This window comes from Gallus gallus, chromosome 5 (genome assembly GCF_016699485.2).
Source record: "Gallus gallus isolate bGalGal1 chromosome 5, bGalGal1.mat.broiler.GRCg7b, whole genome shotgun sequence".
NCBI lineage: Eukaryota > Metazoa > Chordata > Aves > Galliformes > Phasianidae > Gallus > Gallus gallus.
In genome coordinates this window covers 28864650-28880169 of record NC_052536.1, presented here as the reverse complement: position 1 = coordinate 28880169, position 15520 = coordinate 28864650, and positions in this window count along the sequence as shown.

Sequence of the window (15520 nt, the reverse complement as noted above, 5' to 3'; positions counted from 1 at the left end):
TTGCATAGTAACTTCCTCATACTAAAACTAAATGTATGCTTAAATTGACCAGTTGTATGTACTGCCTTGCTGTGTCACTAAGCAGTGCCATTTCCTTGTTTTTAGCAGTTCATTTTCTAAGTAATACATAACTAGGCACATGTAGATACCAAAATAGAAGTGGAATGTTTATGTTTCACAGGTATGTAGGTGGCTCCAAAAGTAATGCCTTCTCTTTATTTCCATGGAAACTACAACAGCTACAAAGAGCACGAGAACACTACTTGAGAGAGCAAATTCTCAGCTACCAAACTATTCTTCAGTATAGTCACCACCATTACCTGTGGTTTTTTTTTTTTTGCCATCAATGAACAAGAACCTCCACATGGTGCTTGTAAAAATCTGCACCAGAACAGAATATTGGTAGGAAGGTTCAACCTGTAATACCACACCACCAACATCTGCCTTTGGTGTTGTGGGTCAACATAATAAAATAGGAGACATTACCTCAGGAACAGCCCTTGTGCTTACTCCCATTCTAACTCTAGAGACCTTGCATTTTTCTTCTAGGCATTCCTGTATCATGAGTGTATTTTCTTGGTCAGGTTTTGTTTTGTACAAAGTATCCTGTTTTAATTTTACCCTGAGACTGGAGTATAGCCTGGAGAGGGCAATGTTCTTTCCAAGCCTTTTTTTTCTCCCCTTGTTCTTAGTCTCCTATTGACTTGCCCCACTGAGCTTTAAGATCAGAAGCAAAACTGTAGCAGATCTATATTTGTTTCAGTGACATGTTAGCTGTTAATAACAATGTTGTAGACACCTTTCTTTTATACAAATGTTATCACTACTGCAAAGTAACTTCCCAAAGTGACAAATCATGGCTGAAGAAGGGGTCTCTTCCTTGGTGGGGAGGAGTGAATGTGGTAGAGCCTGGAAACATCAGAGTGAACGTGTGATACTGAAATATTCCAGGTCAGACATCTCTCCCATTAAATATGAAGGAATAAGGTATTGTGCAGCTCCTGGATTATGCTCGGGGGGTAGAATATTAACACAAGTTGCTGCATAGATACTGCTTGTGATGGTGTTAATTTGGGATGGGAATGAGATCTGTAAGACAGCAATCAGTCTGTATTAATAATCTTTAGGGCATCCTTGGTGTTGTTAAGGGGTGGGTAGTAAGAAAGCAGATAAACCTCTTCTCTGATGAGAATAAGTATGCAGGAGTCTGAGCATTCAGTGCCAAAAACATAGGATGTTAATTGGCAGAATAACAATGCAGTTCACTTTGTGCAGAAATGTGTTACTTCAGTTGTTTGTGCACAGAGCCCTTTTTCCCGGACATGTGCCTAGTTCTAAACCATACTCTGCTATTACAAATTGAAACTGAAAAGTACTCAGTGCACTTAGGTTACACATGCCAGTACAAGGTATAGGGGTCGTATTACTGGCATCAAACCCAGTATGGGTTTTACTGAAGATTTTGTGGCTGTGATCTCTCCAGCTGATGTTCTTGTTACAGGGACATTTTGTTGGGCAGGAACTGGTTGTGACAATAGTATAAATCTCCAGCTGCTGCCTGGTAGCCCTGCACTTCTGCAGGTATCATCTAGTGTGTAATGAAGTAGGGTGACTGGTTCATACTGTCTTATAGGAATTTACTGTCTCTCCCACTATGTTCTTAATGTGGTATTGCTCCTCATAGGATACTTTCTCTGAATCCTCCAAACTGACCTCAAAGTCCTGTGTTTCCTACTGTCAGCTTTCAGATATCACCCTACAGTCCTACTACCTGGTAGAATTTGTATTTTTAAGTTATTAAAATATTTTAAGTTTCTTTATTCAAAGGTCAGCTGATAAGAGATGACTTCAAAATTAAATACTTGTAGGCAATTTTTTTTTCCAAATTGATTAATGGTGCTGCTTTCAACAAATATATATCCATGGCAACATTTGATGTCAGGGTAGATAAGTACTATCTGTGGTAATTATTGAGGGAACTCAGAGCTGCAGTTCAGTGTGAGGACCAAAACAATAATTTAGGCATCAGAATGTGAAGAGGAGTTTGACTGCAGGACAAAGTCCACCTGTTCATGGAGTAAGTCATGAGACTCAATGGCTTTCTCTGAGAGATTCTAAAATATCACTTGCATTTTAAGCTGATCCATTGGCAGATGGGCAGCAACATGCAGTCAGTGCTATGAGTGCACAGGCCTTGTACAAACTACTACTACCCAGGCCCAGAGAGGGTTGTAAGGGGGAAAGGAAAGAGTATGGTGGGAAGTTTTGGGGGACATCAGTTTCACCTTCAGGCTGGCACCCCTGTGCTGCTAAGAAAATATTGACCTTAGCAGAAAGGTGGTGAAATGGACAGACTGGCAAGAAGTTATTAGAGGGGCTATTTGAATCAGGTGCTTGTTTTGAGAATGCCTGTAGATAAACTATGCTTGGAAAGTCTTTAAAACAACAGCTGAGGTTACATAACTGCATTTAATTTCTTACTAATCTGTAGCAACATCACTGCCTAGTGATGGCATTACTATAGAATAAAAGTGCTACTGTAATTTCCTTAAACAGCTTTCCTTTAGCTGTGTCTAATGATACTTAATTTTTTCCAACTGAAATTTTCTGTTATTGCTTACAGCAGTTCACCTCAGAAGGGAGTGAGCATTACTGTAAACAGTGCCCCAGGCAGCAACTAACATTTAAAGCAATCCAGCTCAAACTGGGGCTCTGTGACCTCCTATGTAAAACACCAGCAGCTGTCAGCACCCTGTTTACTCCAGCACTTCTGCTGCTGCTTCTGGCTGAGCTACTGCTTTGGTTTGTACTTAAAATAATCAGAACAGGCATTAGGGAATAACTGTTTCAGCATAAGCCCAGAGCTATTACAAGCCTAGATTCACACCAAGAGTCATTTTAGAATGTACAAGTGTAGTAAATTTCCACTTGTATGCAAGCTTTTAGTATGGGTAGGGAGCTCAAGCAAATGCTTCCTGATGTAGACAGGCTCTGCAGTGTTCTTGTTGCTTGGAGTTAACTCACTTGGGAAAATTCCTTAAAGAAGGATGAATACTGACAACCTACTACTGAGAAGAACAGAAGCTGAAATAACAAGGAACTTCTACATATTTATTGACTGTACATTTATGTGTCCTAATTGCAGTAGGATATAAAGGTCTGGCTGGTTTTGAAGCAGGCCATTGGTATGTGGCTCAGATTGCAGAGGAATAAGTGAAATAATGTGATGCTGTACCAGTAGATGACCAGGATGTCAGAAGTGACAGGCAGTGTTTGTAAATGAGATGTCCCAGAAACTGGTTATTACAGAGGAAGAAAGGTCTCTGTTCTGAACCCTGTGCTTGGGGGTAGACCTTAAGAACTGCTTAATCAGCATTCTCTATATTAACTTTGTCTGTTAAAACCTGTGAAGGATAATACACAAAAATAGAATAAAAACTGAGAAAAAGCTGTTTTAAATGGGCTTTTTAGGATAAGACAAATGGTTGTGATACTTACCAATTTATTCAGGTTCTTTCTTGGGCACTGACAGCTTGCTGTCTGATGGGTGTGGTAAAACACATCAGGTATGTGTGAGATGCTGATAAGTACTGGGCAACGGAGACCTGTGCCTGAATCCTGTCTTCCAGGTGTTTCTTCAGTGGAAGAACTCCAAGTTTTTGGATAAAATAGAACAAACATTAGTGTGTCTTGTACACTTGGGCAATGCTAAGGGATGCTGGAGTTTTTTCTTCTTAGCAGGTGTTTAAAAAAAAAAGAAGTCTGGAAACACAAGTAGCTTAGTTTGGATCAAGTTGAGTGATGTGGTGGTGAGGGAACAAATACCTGCTGGAAAGCTATGCAGCCAAAGGTAGGACCTGCAGATGTATGGGAGATTATAGGTGCTAATTTGTCTGAGGGTCTTAGTTGCAAGGCAAGTAAGAAAAATTAGCAGGCAAGTTTGTCTGAAGGGCCACTCAGGAGCAAGTAAGTCTGCTTGGTCTTCCAAGTTTAGCTTGATTGCAGGCTTTCCCTGATTAAAATTTTCTCAAGTTATACTGGGTATACTGTAAAAACCTGGAACTCCTACATCAGAGGTGACTTGCTTCAGTTGCCTTAGTTGTCTTCAACAAATGGAAGATGTTTTCCTCAGGGCGGCTGTCCCTCTGAAAATGGAGGGAGTATGTGGGACACTTGTCAGTAGGTGATCTGAGCCCTAGGAGAGTCAGCAAGGGAAGAAACACAGAAACAAGGAAAGAGGGTGTTTTAGAGGGTTCACCATGGCATGCTCCCCTTACAGTAGGCTGTAACACTTAATTTCCTCTCACATTAACAAAACTGACTGTCCTCTGCTCCACTCTGGTTCTTCAGCCATGCACAGCCATGTTGCCACATGCTCTTTCTCCAGCTTAGGGAAACAGCTTCTGTCAGATGTACTGCAGCCACTGCCAGTTTTCTCAGTAACTTCTGGACTAATTTGGTATCAGTATCACTTCAGCATGCTGAATGCTTTTCCTCAGAAGTAATTCTCACTCTTTTTCTCAACTTGTTCACTTCTTCTCTACATGTATTCATCTCCTCTTGAGAGAAGATGGCACACTGTGTATGTTCTTCAGGTTTTTTCTATGAAGTATTTAGAAATTCTAGCAGCACTGATGCAAGGAATGTACTTAGATCTGGGAGAGTTGTTCAAATATGTCTCAGACAAGCCTCACTCCCTGAGACTTGACAAATAATTCCAAAACAGAAGTAGGATCTCAATCAGTTTTCCAACTGGAAAGTGCTTGACTCCCAATGATTAAAGCCATTTGTTTCAATAAGCATGGGCTTATTCGCAAGTGAAGCATATGAGCCTTCAGATTTTAAGTGTAGATCAGGCTGAGAGTCCAGCAGTGGGACTTTTCTCTATACTTGGTGAGAAGCCATTTGCTCCTTCAGAAGGTTTTACTGTCCCCTAGACACAGTTTTCTTTAATGTTATTTGCAATTCTTGTAGCAAAACAGATGGTCTGTATCACTCTTCTGTGTTTCTTGGCTTGGAAATGTTCACTGTAAACAACTTAAGGGATTTTTCTTTCTTATTGCTAAAGCAGGTTGTACTTCAGCAGTAAGTTCAGATTCTGGACTAACTCAACTAAAATATAAATCTATGTATAATCTCTGCACCAAGAAAACAAATTTGTAATAGTCACTTAAAGAAACCCCATGATTAGTCTTTGAAATCTCTTTCAAAAGGTGCTGCCTGAGTTCTTCATCCAGAGAAGCAACAGTAATTTGAGCATGGAGAAGCTTTTTTTTTTAAATACCCTGAAAATGTGAGGTAAAAAGCTGTGCCCTGAGGCACAGACCTGTTCTGCATTATGTCTTGACTTCATCTGTGTGCAGTGCCTTTCAGGGTTTTTTGGCTACCCTTCTGTGAGTCCCAGTCAGAATAATAGATAGACATAATCACAAGTAACCACATCCATATATACACTGCTCTGTGAAATTTGACTGCAGAGTTCTTTGGAAAGCCTCTCTTGAATCTTGCTGTGCTTAATCACTCTTGCCCACACTGGCAGGTGGTTTCACAGGCATACCTTCAGATCTTTCAATGCTACTAGGCATACTTGCTGAATTCAGGGTTTGTTTTTGTGCTCAGAATTAAGAGAAACCACTCACTCAGACTGTGGATGCTATTTTGGTTTGCTCTTATGACTGTTTGCGTCAGGATCTTTTTTATTACTCTTGCTACTGAACTCATTTCCACAATGTAATAACCAATATGGAGCTGCCTGATCTAAGTAAACTCTGTGCTTGTCCTTTCCATCCTTGCAGCTGGAACAGGTTTTACCTTTACTGGGCTCCTTTTCCAGTTTTGGCAGCTGTCTGCCTTCTTGCTCACAGCAGTACTGCTTAGCAGGGAGTCCTGGATTTTGTGGTTCCTCAGGTCTAAATTTAGACTAGCAGTGCAGACAGTACTTAGATTTGCCTGGAGGCCTCCTGTTTGATTGTACTCCTAGTCCCATGTCAGTTTTCAAGACTTGTTCTGTTGTCTGACTTTTTTTTCCCCCACCCATAAGTATTAACAGTGCCATTCTCTAACTTTGAGAATGGAAATAAACTGGAAATAATTTTCTAAATTTGATTCCTGTAACATTTAGGCACCTGGGCATCAGTTTTCTTTATTAATATCCACCTTGCTAGTCAGTTGGTTTACACAGTTGAAAGAGGAAGGGAAAGTGGCAATGCTGCAGAGCCAGAGTAACAGTCTACCGCTATGGGAGGTGAACTGGGGATTTGCTGCAGGGAAACAGACCTATGGCTGGAGTGAGCACATGTGCTTTGGTGATGGCTGCAGTTATTTTCGGTGAAGTTGTTTCTCACATTATTTCTCCTTCACTGTTTAGCCATCAGGGGGTAGCAGCCTGTCAGTCAGTGTTCTCCTGGGCTGTTATGAAAACAGCAAATGCCATCGTTGGTTTTTCACTGGGGGGGTGGGGGGGGGGTGAATGAAGTGTTCAGTAAACAGAATGTTCCCACCTAAGGCAAATTTTGTTATGTTGAGAGGTAACTACCACTCCTTTGCTGCCTGTCATCAGTTCAATATATTAAACAGCAAATCTGGTAACAACTTGCATAGCACCTCTTATCTTGAAGAATCTCAAAGCTTTACAGGCAATTTTTTTCTACTGTGCTGATTAAGCACAAGCTTTAGGAGCATCCAGCAGCAGGAATAGTATAAGGCAAGAAATGGAATACAAAACTAAGCTGATAGATATTTGTTTGTTTAAACAGATCTTAGCACTGGGGAAAAGTATACAGTCTCTGAATAGCCCGACAAACTTATCCTATCATATGCTTCAAAATTGCTCTAAATTTCAGTCAAAAGTTCAACTGTCACAGTCTGTGTTTTATTTAGCCTATGAATAAACTATTTCATGTTGGGTTTGTATCATCTTATTTCCACTAGGGTTTACACTGTTTCCTAAAAACTGTGTTGAAGTAATTATTAACTGTGTCATACTTGCTGTGTAAAGACTAAAATAAAAGGCTCTGGTCTCAGCCCCTAAATATGCTACAGTCTAAGTCTAAGACCATCAAGGAATACTAGTGAAAACAGTGGCTCTATGTTACTGGTAGCAAGGTAAAAAGGAAAAGCAAAGCTTACAGCCAGAATCTTGAGATGCAAAATGACTGTAATAAGGTCCTAATCCTTGTGTCAAACAGGGAGACTACAATAACAAACGATGAGGTTGCTTGGATAGGTTTATTTGTATAATATTTTATTTGCTCATATGTCCAGATAATTTATAGCTGAGTAAAACTGCAGAGTTGGTGAGATAAAGTTAATAAGAATCCATCTGCAACTTTATTTCATAGTGAGTTAAAAAGGTAAAGAGACAAAAGTACAAGGAAGAGTCCTAAGATGTCAGATTAGGCCAACACAGAGAGAAATATAAATGAAGTATTACTTCATAGTCAACTAGATAAGCAATATCTTGTCAAGGATTCAAACCCTAATTTGAGTTGAAACCCAAATTTCTTCTGTTTCCTGTTGCTCTACTGGCTCTCACTCATTTGTAGCTGAATGGGAGCTAATAGTAACAGACGGCAATGAAAGCTGCCTGCAGCAGTTCAGGAGAGTGAAATGGTTGTTCCCAAGATGTGTTGTGAGCAGGCTAGTGGAGCTTGGAAGCCTGTATGTATGTATAACTGTCATTCACCCTGGGGTCACTTTTAACTGTTTTTCACATCATGCCCTACAGGTAATAATTCTTTGTTGTCCTCCAGAACCAGTGCAGTAATCAGATTTGCTGCTTCTTGCTGTCATAGTCCTATTTACAGATGTTAGGGTGGGTACATGAACAAGAACATTTGGGTGTCCTTGACAGGCTCCCATAGCTGAGGACCGTGCTGCTCAGGTGGTACCTGTACATCTCATTGAGAAGGTAGCAAGGCTGGGAGTCAGGTTGGGATGTTCAGCAGAGCTTCCAAGCTTACACTGAGAAGCTGTCGGGATGGAGCTGAGGAGAATCGGGTAGCATTTTAGATTCAGTGTTCTTGAGTAACTGCTGTCTCTGTAGGGTAGTTCTTCACCTCAAATCCTCTGAGCAGCTTTACCCAGATATGAGACTGGGTACCTGGCTCAGACCTTGCCAAAAAGGATTCCTGGTGTGCCTAGCTGCTGCTGCTTTTGCTTCTGCTAATGTGGGGGAAAAGAGTATTGCTCTACTCAGGCCTCCTCCGCAGCACTAATCCATTATTAGTTGGATGCCTAGGCTGGAAACTGTTAACATTAATGTTAATCTTGTTTCTTCTTTACACCAAAATTCAGATCCCTTAGGATCTGTGTAGCACAGAAAATTCTAGATAGAGTTATAGCATTTCAACCCTTTTTGTATGCTGTGAATAGAGGTATTTGATCTTTCTTGCATGTTCCGTTTCATGTGCTGTCTTTAGACTAGCTGTCTGCCATTAAAAGGGTTGTAAGTAATTGTTAACTTTCTGCTATAACGGAACTAGCTGTTGAAGTATTACTGTGCTGTGCTCTTCTAAGCTAACAGACTCAAGCCCTGCTGTGAGCCTGAAGAACTTAAGTTTTTGAAAATGACACCTGTGGCACTGGAGATAAAGTAGGGTAAGAGCTGATTATGCTGGGAACTAAGAGGGATCCCACAAGGCTCAGAAACGTCTTTCTGCTATTTGGCAGATACTAAAATGCTTCTTTTCCAACAGTAAAAGGCATTAGTAACCAGCTGACTACTAGCACTAGTGCCACTTCAGGGGACCCTGGCAATCAGCTGCACCTTCACTATGGCAATCTGGCTTGGCTTCTACTGCGTCCACTGCTGTGACACTGAAACTTAAAGTACTACTGCCATCTACAGGGGCTTCACTTGTTTTCATGCTTTGTTTCTGAAAAGCTCAGCAATAAAATATTCCCCTATTATCTTTCCCATTGTTATGTCAGATTCAATGGTTGCTTTTTTTTTTTGGTATGTACCTCCTTTTCTCAGGCTTTGATGGACAAAAGACCAAAGCTGCAAACATGTTGTTGTAAGCACAGACCAAAGGAGCCCCTCTGCAACATGTGGAAATTCCATTACTTTCCCCTTCTCAAAAGTTTACTCTTGCTTATTTCAGTTACAATAAAATAGAGTTCTCCTAGCCCAAGGTGAAAGCTTTGCAAATTTGATCGAACATCAAACTTAACTTTGCAGTGGGAGGTGTGACTGTGTGCTGACATGGAGCTGTACTGCTGGGCAGCTTGATGGTAGTCTTCTCTGTGCTCCTGTACTTGTAAATTTTAAAGAAAAGGCATCTGATAAAGCATCTAGGTTCAGGGATGGGGAAAATGCTGTCTGGAATAGGCAACAATAAAAATGACATTTAGTGGATATTTCTAGGCTAAGTGAGCTTATCTAGGTCCAGCTTGACAGAACATTTGGTGCTGGAGGTGCATAGAACTAGGTGCAATATGTACTACTTACATCAAAAGCAATGGGAAAATGTTGGCATGAGTTGTTGGCTGTGTTAAGGCAGCTGGTAACAGAAGAATGCAGGAGAAAGGACAGTACTGAGTATTTGATGCTGCAATCGCATGTGAATTGGTCATGGTGTTGAGTGTAAACCTGTAGGGCACAACTGAAAGGCTGATGGACCTGATACAGACTTAGCATCATAACTCTTACCATAAGTAGTAGTACAGAGTGAGATGTTAGGTGAGGGGTCATGATCTCCTTCAGACTCTAAGCTTATAGAGCTCAGCACAACTCGTTCTTATAGATATTCATTATAAAAGTGGGGGAAAAGTCTTATTTGGATAAGAATGAGTTTCAGGAATAACCCCATTATGTCTAAGGTCCAAAGACTGAGGTAAATAATTGAGAGTTTACACTTGGTGGCAATTAAGACTTGTAGCAGCTCTTATGCTGGGGAAAATACTGGTTGCTGACTTTTCTCTGATCCTGAAAATCAAGCATGGAAGACGAATCAACTGCTGACTCTGTCTAGTCTTCTCTCTGGCATCAAACCAGATTCTTTTTCTTTTCAATCGAAGAGCTCAGTTACAGGTCATTTTCTATCTATTTTCTTGATTTTTGACAGGATTCTGTCTATTTTACATTCAATACAAGCTCACTTTCGTATTAGAGATAAAGTAATTAGGTTAGACAGGTAGGATATTTCTTCACATGAACTGAAGGCAGGATTAGAAAGCAATATGAGTTCATTATAAAACAGTATGCGAGTCTAAAGGAAGGCCAGACTGCTTTTGCTCCATGAGTTCTATTTTTCAGTAACACTGTTTATTTGTACTTGCTTACCTGCCTATTGCAATTGCACTCAGAAGTCTGACAAGATTGGATGTATGGGATATTTGTCTTGACCCTGCAGTTCTACTGTGCGCTGAGCCCTCACTGAGTGCTGCATGAAGACAGATGGGGTTAATTCCCCACAGAAGTACAGCTGAGATATGGCTTCCATTTGGCTGAAATACTGTTGTAACTACATAAACTCAGTAATAGGTCAGGACAAATGACAAAGAACCATTCTCAATCAAATGAAACTTGAGGGGAATGGAGAAACAAGTCACAGACTCCTGTAACTGTTATGTGAAATGAAGGGAAATTAGCAGTGATTCTTAGTCTACAAGTCATATTAGTTTTGACTTTTGTCCTTAAGATGCATTGTTTCCTAATTCCAGAAGGCAGTGCTTTATTGACCAGCACTGGACACTAATTTTTGTTATTACCTGAGAGGATAAATGGTTCTTACCTGAGCAATACAAGTTAATACTCTGTGATTTCTTTAATACCCAGCTACTTATCTGTACTGGTATTGTTTCAGAAGGAGAGAATTTTTTCTTGCAGGAGAAATATGCTCCTTTTCTTTTTTTTTTTAGCTGAGAAGAGAAAAAACCTTCAGCGATCTCAGAACAGAGTAGTGGATGTTGGGAACTCGCTTCCCCTGCAAGCCCCCTAGGTGCCCTTCCTTACACTGTCCATGACATCAACATGTACATTTCTACCTTGTAAATGAAAGGCAAAGATGTAAGAGGAGGGAGGAAGTTGAAGGAAAAATAGGTCCCAATAAAAGATAGAGGGTAGCAGTGGCAATTCTGTGTACCCCTTGTTTTGAGCAGCTTCCTTCTTGCGAGGTGGTAGCATCGTGCCCAAAAATCTTGTTGCATTTTCCAGAGCAGCTCTGTAGTCCAGTGTTGTTTCTACAGACGGTGAATGCTTTCTGAGTCATGACAGGTGGGAAGTGCGGAGCTGCTCAGTGCATCTATTGGATCACACAGCCATTGGGAACTCGTGAAGTGGGAGAGGGCCTATGTTCCCTTTTGGGCAATTGGTAACACAGTCATTACCTGCTTGGTGGAGTGCAAGCTCACAGGCACACCCCCCAAATATATGAACTGGAACCATCTGCATGTGTACACATCTATAAGCATGTACAAAGATAACTTGTGTTTTTGCAATGGTGTCCTGTTAGGGCTTGAAGTCAGGCTTGCTGTTAGCACAGCCATAGCAGGCTTGTATTCAGGTCAGGCCCCCTTTACCAGCTTGCTGAGCACAGTGCTGCTGCTGAGCTGCCCCTGGCCTGTTGAGTGTTGCTGATCAGAGACAGCAAGCACACATCCCTGCACTTTGTCACAGGATCCCTTCAGCCTTGCCATCTCTGCATGTGGCTGTTCATACTAAATGAGCATGCAGCTAAGTGGAGCTGTGAGGAGCTGAAAGCCCTCTCTGCTTCAGCTGTCACTTTGGCAGAGTTCTGTCAGCAGTTTGCCACCTCTGACAGTATCTGTAACACATGCTGCTCTCCAGGCTCTATTGAGGCCCACCTTAAAATGTAAACATTGTAAATATAGGCTGTGACTCTAGGCTTTTCCTCTGGACCATAGAAAACTAGATTAAATGGTAAGTTTGCTCCTGCTCCTGATAAAGTATCTACATGCAAAAAAGTTTTATGAAATAAATTTGTTTAGCTTTCTCTCTGCCGCCCTTCCACTTTGGAGAGGATACAGTTACAGAGCAGGAGAAAAATCTTTGTAACACAGTGTGCCTGTCTTTTTGGAGGAACAAAGCAAATGGTGATGGACTCAGGAAACTGAGGACAGACTGGATAGCTCCATAGTTAAGGTGGTTAAACTTTTCATCTCTGCCATAGAATTACACTGAGTAGTGCAGGATGCCATAAGGAGTATAGTATGAAACCCTCTGAGCAGTTTTAATTGGGATTAGTTGTTGTGAATGGCTAGCTGAGGTCTGTCTGGTCTGTAGCTTCTGCTGCGGAGCTGGTGGCAGCTGCATATCGGCAGGGTGCTGCCTGAGTGCTTGTCCTGTACCTGGGCTGGTTCTGCCAGGGCAGCTGTGGTATTCCCAAAGTCACAGTGTGGCTCATAGGTGGCTCAGGCAGCCTGGCCCATAGGTAACAGGGTGGGAACTTCTGGTCAAGGGATGCTGACCACCTTGTATGTCTATACCTATTCCTATAGGCATTTCTGTATCCGAGTTCATGTTTTCAGATTAAGCCCTCTTGCTCTCAGCTGATGTTCCCCTCTACCTTTGCTGTTTTCTGCTTCTTAATATAAATTAACAATGGAGAACTACTCATTTAGCTGTCATCCATGCTTCACGCCATCTTCCACTTCAGGCATTTCCATATGGATCCAGAGAACTTGAACAAGGCTATCATTGCATTCTTAAAATAAGACACCATTCCTTGTAGAAGACAGCAGGCACAACATTGGAAAAGAAGGCTTTTGCTTAAATAACACCATTAAAGCTTTGTATCAGAATTAACAGAAGCAATGTAACTCAGGTCAGGGAATTATAATGTTTAGGGACATCAGTACTAATGTTCAAACTTTCAGCCTACTTAGTAATCCTTGTCTAAAAATGTCACTTTTACTATCCCTGTAGCACCAGCTGTCTAAGAAAAAATCTCTTCTGTCTTTTGAACCTTATGAAAGAGAATTTTGGGCAGGAAATAGTTCATATTGGGTAAATATCTCAACATTTCTGTTGGAACAACATATCACACTCATAAGAGCACTAGAACAATATTATTTGCAATGGAACTTTCAGATGCAAATGATGATGTCTGCAGCTGAAAAGTGGTTCTAGCTGTGAATTAATTGATCACTTTCCAGTTAGCTACAACATGCCTGCATTCTACTGAACCCAAATGTTTATGGAGGTCCTGGGCTTAGCTTAAGGAGCTTGGGAAGGTTCCCAGTCCATGGGTTCTAATGGTCATAGTTGCTAATGACACAAGCCATGTGTAAGCCAATTCTATCTTCCTGCAGCCACATGCACAGGAAAAGCAACACAGAGGAAGAGCAACATAACAAGCTTTCTCTTAACTGATGTTGCCTCTATTTAAGCAGGATAGGCTTGTGTTTTCCCACTGACTGCCACGTGCCTGAATTTGCTCCACAGGCACAGCATGCCCATCCCTGTGCACATGCTCAGCAAATCCTGCCCATCCAGGAGCAGGAGAGGCTTGCCATCTGTGACTTGTGTAGGTAGGTCCTGTAACTCTAGGCAAGGGGGTAGAGGCTGAGTCGTGCAGCCAGCTCCATGTGCTGGGAAGGGTCTGGAATCCTGGCAAAGCAATGGCTGGGGACAGGTTGCCACCACTGGACAGGATCACTTGCACTAGCTGCTTCCCTGGTAACAGCAGAGCAGAGAGGAGAGATTTGGAGCTGGGCAAATGGCTCTGCTGACTGTGTGAACTGAGGCTGAGCACTTTCAGCTGGGTAAGGCAGTTCTATGCAGTCAGATGGTTGAATGCAGTGGTCTTCACTCTACCTGTTACCTTCCTTGGTCACTCATGAAGACAATTCTGTGCTCATGTCCCGGCTTCTGTTAGAATCAAAGCTGCTTGAGCTGTACTAGGACAGCAGATGTTGGCAAAGGGAGAGGCTTTACTTCCTTGCAGGCTATTCTCTGGGGTGGTGAATAAAGGCTGTCAAGCATCATTTCTACCTCTTGGCTGCTGAGATGGAGCAAGCCTCCAGTACACACAGGAGTGCAGCTGGGGAATTATTTCAGTATTGTTACACTCAGAAGAAGAAAGGTCCTTAGTCTTAGTGCATACTGATCAAGTCAGAAGATCAGTGCTTTCTCTGTTTTAATTTCTGTTAAGTTTTTATTCTGTGCAGAGAAGTTAATGGGGCCTTGTGGGCCCCTGCTCCTTTCACAAGGGTGGGCTTTCTTAGATATGCTGTGAGCATCCTCCCTCTGTCCTGGCCCTATGGTGCTCCTTTGCTCCTCAGATGGATCTCTCATACTCCTGTACCAGCAGCTCCCGAATTTCAGAAGCCTGACCCTTCCAACCTTGTGAGCCTAACACCACACAAGTGGCTTTGAAGGAGCAGCAGCACCTCAGACAATCTTGGTAGCATCACAGTGTTGTTCAGTTAACTTTGCTGCAAATTTGTGGAGGATGTGCCAGGTAAAATGTGAAATGACTATAACAAAGTGTACACTTCATCTGACCTAAGGGGACAGCAGAGAGGCATTGGAAATCCACTGATGTCCCTTTGGCTGTGGTGTAGCTGCAGTACTGCTGAGGCTTTGATGGCACTCGCCTGTGCCCCCTGGGCTGCATGAGTCCAGCTGCTGCCCCTCTGCACAGGTACAGCCTCAGCTGTGTGAAGGTGCATGAGGGACATCCTTGCTGCGTATGCAGTGCTGAGGGTGTGGCACACACAGGTGCAAGCAGAAAGTTAACAGCCTGAGCCAGCCTTTGAGCCTTGCTTTGCTGCTGATTCCTGCCAGTCTGTTCTCCCCTTTGGTGAACTTGCTCAGTTCCTGTGAACCATGTGCAAATCAGGCCAAGCTTCAGCAGCTGCCCAGCCTGCTGCCTAAATAGAGTAACAGGCAGTAGAACATTCTAAAATAGCTTATGTGTATTTTGTTAAAAGGGGCAGGAGTTCATGCAGTAGGCTGCAGGGGCATATGCTGTCTTAGTTAAACTCCACAAAATATCACTGTTATAGGGCTTTCTCATCTTATGCCAGGTACACCCCTCTGTCAGTGGGGCTGGCAGTGTGTAAACAAGAATGAAACAAGAATAAGAGTGTTCTGCTTCTATGTATGTAGGAGCAGCAAATGGGTGGCAAGTATATCTTATCTCAATTTTAATTCTGTTTTCCTTTTGCAGCTGTTTTTTCCTTTGCTTTTCATTGTTAACATTTTTTTATTACATGTAGCTCTTAAACTGTTCAATTTCATGTTCAGCTCAATTACTTTTCATAATTTAATAAACCTTACATCCATTTAGTCAATGGAAATGTGAGGAACAGTGCCAAGCTTGGTCCAGGATGGGTAGAACCAAACCAGAGCAGCAGTTGGGTTAGGAGGTTAGCAGTGCCTCGTCACTTCTTGCTTATTTTGTTTATGTGGAATGCAACTTGTCAAATGTTGCTGTGTCTCTGCAGCAGCTGACATTTAGTGGTTCCAACAGTGTGAGATGACAAGAAGTGTTCCTTTTGCCTCTGGTTCCTTCACTCCCAGCCATGCTTTGTCCTCACACTGGGGCTGTGG